This window comes from Dipodomys merriami, unplaced genomic scaffold (genome assembly GCF_024711535.1).
Source record: "Dipodomys merriami isolate MVZ:Mamm:240054 unplaced genomic scaffold, mDipMer1.0.p SCAF_27, whole genome shotgun sequence".
NCBI classification, from domain to species: Eukaryota; Metazoa; Chordata; class Mammalia; order Rodentia; family Heteromyidae; genus Dipodomys; species Dipodomys merriami.
The window spans coordinates 13,672,105-13,681,618 of record NW_027204159.1 but is presented as its reverse complement, the minus strand read 5'-3'; the positions used below and the strand labels follow the sequence as shown (position 1 = coordinate 13,681,618).

Genomic DNA, 9,514 nt, shown 5'->3' with positions numbered 1-9,514 from the left:
ATGATTCCACCAGTCTGTACTAGGGTGCTGTGATGGGGGGATATCAGGGCACAGGAGAAAGCAAAGACCACAACCTCACCCAGCCCGAAGCCCCAGAGGCAATGATGCCCCCACCCCTGGGGAAAACTTAGTGGGGTAGTAGCTGTCCAGTTGAGAAAGAAAAATCCTGTTCCAGCCCGTGGCTCATGCCTGTAATCCTTGCTGCTCAGGATGCTGAAATCTGAGGATCACAGTTCAAAGCAAGGAGGAGGTGGGGGGGAGGAAGAGAGGCACAGGGAGGAGGGGGAGGGAAAAGATGGGGAGGAGGGAGAGGAGGGAGAGGAGGGGGTACAAAGGAGCAGGAGAGCTATGGCTCAAACCTTGAACAAATAAAAGCTCAGAAAGCTCAGAGACCTGAGTTCAAGCCCCAAAATCAGTGTGTGCTCTCTCCCCCTCTCCCTCCCCTTCTGTCTCTCTTCCTCTCTCTCCCCCTCTCTCTCCTTCTCCCTCTCTCTCCTTCTCCCTCTCTCTCCTTCTCCCTCTCTCTCCCTCTCCCTTCCCTCCCCCCTCCCCCTCTCTCTCTCCCTCCCCCTTTCTCTCTCCCTCTCCTTCTCCCTCTCTTTGTCTCCCCCCCTCAAATATAATGAGTTCCATCCATGGAAACAGATAGAACATAGAAAAGCAGAACAGAACAGCATGTGGTGTAGTTTAAGGAACTTACAATGCTCCAGCAGTCTGAGAGAACCAAGGGACCTAATAAAGTGAAGGGCCAGGAAAGCAGGTCTGAAAGGTAACATTAGACTGAAGTTCACTCTGGATGCTAGGCTATTAGCAGTTCACGTAGAGACTATGGATTCCACCCTAACTTGGTAAAGAATTATAGTCCAGGCCCAGGGGTAGTTGCCACACACACAGCCCCAATGCTACCACCTTAGAAAGGCCTTGCCCAATCCTAAACTCCAGGATGACCAAGTAGATGCTCAATAAATGTTTGCTGACCACCTAACACACGTGGAAGACAGACACACAGAAAGGGCACAAGATGAAATGTGCTGTTGGGCATTGAAGAACATAGAGAAACCCAACCACCACCACAAGACTTCTCGACGAAATTAGGAAAAACAAAACAAAACTGAAAGGCAGTGAGCCAACATGCATTGAGAGCAAGCAACCAAGCTCAGATCTCAGCATTAGTTAACAGAACGCACATGTCCTGGCCTGATGCATGGCCCTCTCTGCACTAGTTATCCTTCTGGGAGCCTGCAAAGCATGCGGCAAGGCTGACAGCTTCCAATCAATACCGTGGTCACCCATGCAAGGAGCAGCGTTATCACACCCAAGACATAACCCCCGCGCCCCCTGCAGTACTAAATATTCCCCATAACAAGGCTACATGCAGGAAATGACAGGAGCTATTATTCTCCACCTTCCCACTCGGAAGCAGGAGGTGACACTTCCCTTCCCCTGGACAGTGTTAGGGGAAAGCAAGCCAGTTTCCCCCAATGAAACCACTTTGAAGCTGGGTGTGTGCTAATCCAGGGAGACAAAGGAGGGGAAAGACTGGCATGTTCATTTGCCTAGGCATCCTGAATCTTCCTTGAGCAGCTAAGAAAACAAACAAAAAAAAAAACTTTTAAACCAGAGAGGGTGGCTGATGGGGTCGGTGGGAGCCTGTGAAATGTGGATGCTGGACTTTATTCTACACCCCCAAGTCACACTAGTTAAAAAAAGACAAAAAACCAAAAACTTGACTTCTCCCTGCATGGCTTTCTTGTTTCTGATTCTCATTGAAAGTCATATTTCATCTAGAGTGTTTTCAACTCCGAATATAGGTTGCTTATGAACCGCCAGCCTGAATTTATCAAAGACAACAGCAAACAATCACAACCGCATGTTAAACACAATCTGCTTCTTAGCACAGTCGGGTGGGTTGTATCAGTCTCTACTACAACCCCGTTCTGCTGTTAACACCAGTGTCAGCTACCTCTACCCCAATGCACAGGGCTATAATGGAAGGGAGGCCGGGCTGGGAGGCCAGGGAGGTTTTGTTTTCTGAACTCAGAATTTATTTAATAGCAACTCCAGTTTTCACTCTCTCATCTCCTTCCTTGAAAACAAGACATAGCACTTATTGTTCATAATCTTTTTGAAAAAGTAGGCTGCTTTTTGGATGCCTATGTGATCTTTTCTAGGGGAAAAAAGCTAGATGAACACAAAATTCTTTCATTCATTGGTGATGGACAGATGTCAGAGAATCTGAGAGTGTCCATCATGGAATGAGAAAGTGAAATGACCAACACTTGACTTTCCCAGGCATAGACTGAACATGAGGAATGGAGGATAGCTCTCAGCTTCACACTTTGAGCAGCCCAGGAATCGATAATTCCATCAGCCTCAGCTGAGAGTCGCTGCCACCTGGAGAGATTTTCAAGAGACTCTATGTTGATGTTGGCGATTCCAGGGTTTCAACTCGGGGTCTTGTGCTGGAAGGTGCACACTTTACCACTGAGCTACACTTTAGCTCTTTTCTTTTTTGCAGTGATTAACTTTGAGATGGGCGTCTCATTTCCTGCCCAAGCCACAAGCCTTGATTTCCATCTCCATATTTTAGGCTTCCTGACATACCTGTGATGACAGGCACACATCATCAAGCCCAGCTCCCAGTTAAGAAGGGGTTTCATGCACTTTTCTCCTGAGCTGGTCTTCAATCACAATCCAAGTGACCAGTATTGTCGGCATAAGCCACCAACGCCTAACTGGCTGTTCTTCTTTTTCCAATATTAAACAAATTCTTCTTCTCCTGACACACACACACACACACACACACACACACACACACACACGCATGCACGCACACACGCACAGCCTTAAGACCCCATGAGAGACTCTCATGAAATCATCTCTGAATTCATTATCCTTCCCATAGGACTGGAAGCTGCTTCCCAATTGCCTGAAAGCAAAGGTCGTAAAAAAATTTTTATTATCTTTTACATCAGTACTGGGGATCCATTTACAAATTAAGTCTCCATTGGGTTGGTTGACAATAAGATTATATGACTCCACATAAGCTTATAACAACCTCCTTTTTATGTGCTCTGTATTGCCTAACTGTCCAGGCGATGAGCAATAATTGCACATTATTGTTTGGAGAGACATTTCAATGTATTCCGGTGCTTTCATGACCAGAAAGATGGCACCGACTTCCCACAGTGATCTGGGGGAGGAGGAGAGAAAGCAAGACTTTTGAACTATTGGGATTAGTGTTAAGCCAGGCATTCATGTCTCATGCCAGGAATTCTAGCAATATAGGAGGCTGAGATTCTGAAGATCATAGTTCAAAGTTAGTCTGAGCAGGAAAGTTCATGAGACTCTTATCTCTGATTTACCACCAAAAGGCCAGAAGTAGAGATCAGCTCAAATGGTAGAGCATATAACCCCTCTGTACAGTATTTTTACAATTAAAAAAATATATATGTATAATTTTTTAAATGGTAGAGCACTAGCCTTGAGCAAAAAAGCTTAGGGACAGAGCATGTCCCAACTTCATATCCCAATATTGGCATGCATGCATGCAACACGTGTGTGTACGCACACGCATGCGCGCGCATACACACACACACACACACACACACACACACAGACATACTCCCATAAACATACAATTCATTTTGTTTTATTTCACTATTATGGTTATTGAGGTTTTCTTTTCTTTTCTATGGGCCAGAACCCATGGAACAACGAATGTTTTGGGTCTCCACGAACCTTGGCTGAAGTTGTCTATTCTTGTTTTCATGCCTACCGAAGAAAGATGCATTTCTATCTGAGGTCACATCTAAGAGGCTCTAGGAAAACTGCTTCATGCCAACATTACCACATGCCCACATGAGCCCAAATTGTCACAAGAAGACACCTGCACTCACCACATTTAGCAAATAATGCTATATATATTATTTCACCTTCCTGAAAAATTATTTACTCAAATATTATCAACCTCAGCATGTCCAAAGAGTAAGATAGAGATAAACAAGCCCAGTCCCTGTCATCTAGGAAGATGGCCTGATAGGAAACATTACAAACAATCAATTGAAATATAACGTTGCCCATACAATAGAAAAGCTACCAAGAGGTTATTGTATTTTGAGTTTAGCTTCCAACAGTCTGGAGAAGTGAAATCCTGAAGGAGGACAGGAGCCTCCTAAAGAAACATGAGCATAGGTATATAGCTGGGAAGGAGCACTTGCCTCTGAGCAGTGCAGGCAGTTCAGTTGTCTTGAAATAGAAGACTTGGGGCTGGGAAGGTGGCTCAGTGGTAGAGCGCTTGCCTTGCAATGCATAAGGCCCTGGGTTCGATTCCCCAGCACCACATAAGCAAAAAGAAAAAAAAAGCCGGAAGTGGCGCTGTGGCTCAAGTGGTAGAGTGCTAGCCTTGAGCTGAAGAGCTGAGGGACAGAACCCAGGCCCAGAGTTTAGGCCCCACAACCGGACTCAAAAAAAGAAAAGAAAGAGAAGACTTTTGGCTATAAAGGGCTCAAGTGTTAGAAAGAGCCAGGGTGCAGAGGGCCATCACGGGGCTGAGACTCCAAGCAGTAGGTTGTGGAGGGGCACTGGCAGGTTTAGAGAGCTCATTCTGGCAACTCTGTTAATGATACATTTCAAGTGGAACAAGATTGAAGGCTGGGAGCCTACTTAGGAAGATATTCAAGTAGTCCAAAAGAGAGATGACGAAAACCTGAGCTAGAATGAAGAACTGAAGAACACAAATCAATATAATTTAGAGGTTAATTTTATAAGAGCTCAGAAAGAGATGGTAACAAAGATGCCTGGGTTGATAGCTAAGGTAAGCATCAGCCATGAAAAGAGATCTAAAATTTAAAACAACAGGAGTGGATTTTTGAAAAAAATAAACTTTTTAGATATTTCCTTAGGAAGCATCCTTCCCATGACCAATGAAGCTGACCTCATCCCAAGCACCACGGATGGAGCAAGGAACCTGGGAAATTCAGAGATAACCTTAATCAGACCAATCAAAAAATAGGCAAAACTATTCTAGAGCTCTGCTTGAACAGCCAGAAACTGGATTGTCTATCCATTCACTCATTTATCCATGCATCCATCCACCCACCCATCTATTTGTCTATTCCACCCACCCGTCTATCCACTCATGCATCTATTCATTCATCCATCCATCTATTCACTCACCCAATCCTCTATCCATCTATCCATATAGCTGTCTATCTGTTCCATCCATCTACCCATCATCCATCCACCCATCATCCAACAACACACCCATCTCTCTCTATCTTCTTGAGACAGAGTGTCATTACATAACCCAACCTGGGCTCAAACTCTTCATCATCCTGCCTCGGACTCCCAAGTGCTGGTATTTCAGGTATTGCCATTACACCTGCTTTGAATATACATTTTCTTGTTATAGATTGCAATGATTGAGCACTGGAGTAACTTGCTATCTTGCACTAAATGAATCCTCATAATGATAGACTCCAGTGAAGCATAGTGGTTTAAGACACAACTCAGTGACTTCTTCCTGCAAAGGGCCAGAGAGTAAATAATTTAGGCTTTGCAGGCCACATGCTCTCTGTTGTAAAATGAAAATATCTAGTGTTAAAATACACATGGAAATGTGGCTCTACTTCAGCATGCTTCTTTAAAAAAAAATATAGAGGCACAATTTGTGACAAAGGCCATGTCTGTCCAGCCCTTATATAGAGGATGTCAAATCCTAGATCCTTTGTTTACATGGCTCTGATTAAGTTACTTAATTTCACTTTGTCTCATCCCCCTCATCTGTAAATTGGAGTGATAACATATCGCCCATGTCATTGGCTCACTGTGGGAATTTTAAATTCATGGATGAAGTATCCAAAACAGTGCCTGGTACACTGAAGAGTGTTAGCATCACTGGTGATCATCGCAACAGCAGCTAAGAAACCCAGTCATGTGTCAGAATGGCCACAGTGGATCCCACACTCCAGAGCTACATGAGGTAACAAGTCCTCACTTTCACTTTAACAAGTTTGATTTGGTGTTCTATCTTGTTTCTGAAACCAACCCATTTGACTATGTGAAAAATCAAGGCATAAATAACAATTACATAATGCCCACAATATAACCTCTCACATTTCTGCATCTATCACAGACATCACCAATCAATATATTTCCCGAGCATATCGCAGACAAGGTCACAGCTGTGGTTTTACCCTCAAAATATGACCCTAAGTAGCCTCTGCCGATCAATCTATATCAGCACATGAAATGAATACTGTCTCTTCATTAATTCATGAATTCTGGAGGCTAACTCCCAGTAATATTATTGAGCTTTGTAAATATTTTGTTAATATATAATAGTATATGGTTGTAACTGAGAAAGAAATTGCATTCTTACCTGTATGCTCTCGATTTCTAACTGTTCGCTTTCATTTATACATATTCCTTTTCAGAACCATACAGGTTTTAAGTTGATTGAAAAAAAGACTTGAGAGTATTGCACATTCCTTTTATCTTTGCCTAGTGACCTTCTTAAAGGAGGAGCTAATGGACAAGTTTCTAACCCAAGAAGTGTTCAAAACTAAGAGACATTAGGTAGGGTGCCAGCAACTAGAGAGCACAAAGCCCCAAATTCAAGCCCTGGTGCTGGTAAAATTAAATAAATAACTAGACTTCAAAATGTACAGTTGTACTGACTTATGCAGTGTCCTTAATTTGAGGCAAAAAGCAATGACACAACTAATTTGATTCGTTTTGTTCATGGAGAATGGAGCTTCTGAATTTACAATACACATGTACCAATTGCCATGGTGGGTGGTTTTTTTTTTTTTTTTTTGGTTTTTGCTTAAAAACAGCCACCAGAGGAGGATCCAATATGGTGGGAGGTAGGTAGGTAGGTGTCAGCACTCACCACACACACACACACACACACACACACACACACACACACACACACACACACACACACACACACACACACACACACACACACACACACACACACACACACACACACACACACACACACACAGAGTAACACATAAGTAACTGCATCCTTGAAGTGAATGACATGGGAAGACACTGGAAATCAGCAGGAGAGGCCTCCCAGATCTTGCACAACAGTTTAGAACAAAAAAAAATATTAACCAAAATATGGTATTTACAGAGGAGAATAAAAAAAGAGTGTAATTCCCCAGAAAAACTAACTCACAGTCCAACAAAAAGGAATGACAGCAAACTGGAATTTGAAAGGTGTGGGGGATGGAGGTAGACAGATAAATAAGGATGTGGGAGAAGGCAGTCATAATACTCAAGGCAAGCTTTGCGCAGTGGCAGTATCGTAGCCAATGAGGTTTATCCAAGGCGCGATTATTGCTAATTGAAATAATACTCAAGGCATACCCTGTGACATTAAGAAAACTGAGGGCAGGAGAGAAGGGGAAGAAAGAGGAAAGGGGTAACATTGATCAAGAAGATTTGTATTTTAAAATGATTTAAAGAATAGCTAATTCCTTTGTACGACTAAACAAAAATAGATATCTTTTTAAATATCCCAGGATCTGCCATCCTGAAAGGGTGTTTCCCCTTTGTCTCGAATAGAAGACAGAGTTCCAGCAAACTCTACCAGTGTGGATACTGGCAATCACAGCTACTGGAAAGCTTCAGAGTTCCCATAGGCTTGGTAGCCTGCTTACATAAATAACCTCAAATCTGTGCAATATCCTTGCTTTGGAAAGGATCTCATGCCACCTCCTAGTGACTCTCCCCCTACTCCCACCTCCCCTACCGTGCCATCTCCAGAAAGGAGCTAGTCTGGAAGAGCAGCCATCTTGAGGAAGGAGTCTCCACTGCTCTGTTTCCATCTGTAGGACTCCACATTCTATGCACTTCTGAGGGGAGCAATTGCCTTGTAAACCCAGCTTAACCCAGCAAGGAGAGTGACAGTGACTTAAGCCTCCCAAGTGTCCTGCACTGCAGAGGAAACAGAGAAGGAAACAGAGCTGCTGAGTGAATAAAGGGGGAATTAGTAAGTTTCTCCTACTGCCCACTCAAAAGTGTGCTGAGGGGGCCTTGAACAACCCCATGGCTTGAGCCATTGCTCTACCCTTGGAGATGCTATCGTTGAAGAAGTCAGGGAAGGGACTGGGAATGTGGCTCAGTGGTAGAGTGCTTGCGTAGCATCCATGAGGCCCTGAGTTCAATTCCTCAGCACCACATAAACAAAAAAAAATAATAATGATTTTTTTAAGTCAGGGAAATAAATGTTCCTGCTTCAGCCATCACTCCACCTCTGGGTGCCCAGGGCCAAGAAGAACTTTGCCTGAAGCCACCCGCAGTTCCACTCCTAAGTATGTACTACTAATGACAAGCAGTACCTGCTGCCACCACCCTTCTGCCCCATACATTGCTGGCTATGAACACCACACAGATGTCACTATAGTACCTGCCATTGGTCTGTCTCCATGCAGATTCTAGGAACACACCACTAAACGGTAAGAGGACACATGCTTCAGGCCACTACAAGGGCTGCTAGCACAAGAGATCCTGGCAAGTAACAGAACTAGCCTGGCAACTACCTGAGGAAACCCTACTGCAGGATAGCGGGCACTCCACACCTACTTCTGTGGACTCCACATCTGTCCAGCTGCTCAATGTTCCCACTGTTGCCTGACACAAAGATGGTGTCTTCAACCTTCTCCACAGTGCACACAGAGCCTAAAATTATCAATCATAAAAAAGCTGTAGGAAGATTATACTATAGTGTTCAGCTGGAAATAGCCAACATTTCACAATAAAATGACACCCAAAACATATCTTCAAGAGAAAGCTGTTTATGAGGAAGTTGTAGAAACTGATCCTCTAAGTGCAAAATCTCAATGGAGGAATAATGTGATAAACTAGAGTAATCTGACACCTCCAAAAGAGTAGAATTGTAATAGATACAAAAGTGATCAACATAGACTAAATGCCTGACAAATATTAAGAGAATGATAATTAACATGCCCAGTGAAATCCAAGAGAATACGGCCATATAGTTTATGAGTGAGAAATTTAACACAGAGATTTTGAAGCAGAATCAAGTAAATCTTGGAATAAAAGCTCAATATCTCAAATGAAAGATACAATTGAAAGCCACAGCAACCAATTAGATCAAGCCGAAGAAAAATTACCTTGATCTTAAAGATAGGGTTTTTGACATACCCCCAAACAAAATTAAAATAATGTAATACATTCATTAATTTTAAAACACCATTAAAAAACGAACATACACATTATACAATATGCAAAAGCGAGGAGAAAAAGAGCAATGGCCTAGAAAATCTATTCAATCAAATAGCAGAAAACTATCCCTAATCTTGGGAAACATATAGATATTCCTGTAAAGGAGGTTTCCAGGATTCCAAAATTGCACATTGACATAATCAGAAAAGATCTGCACCAACACACGTTATAATCAAACTGAAAAACAAAAGAAATAAAAAACAAATAAAATATATTCTCAATCATCAAGAAAAAGTTACCAAGTCAT

The 9,514-nt window shown here is 42.9% G+C and overlaps 1 pseudogene; it reads left to right on the top strand.

Annotated features, from left to right (window-relative positions):
* The first annotated feature begins 7,302 nt into the window (after positions 1-7,302).
* LOC138837518 (U4 spliceosomal RNA) lies at positions 7,303-7,380 on the top strand (annotated as a pseudogene).
* The last annotated feature ends 2,134 nt before the right edge of the window (positions 7,381-9,514 follow it).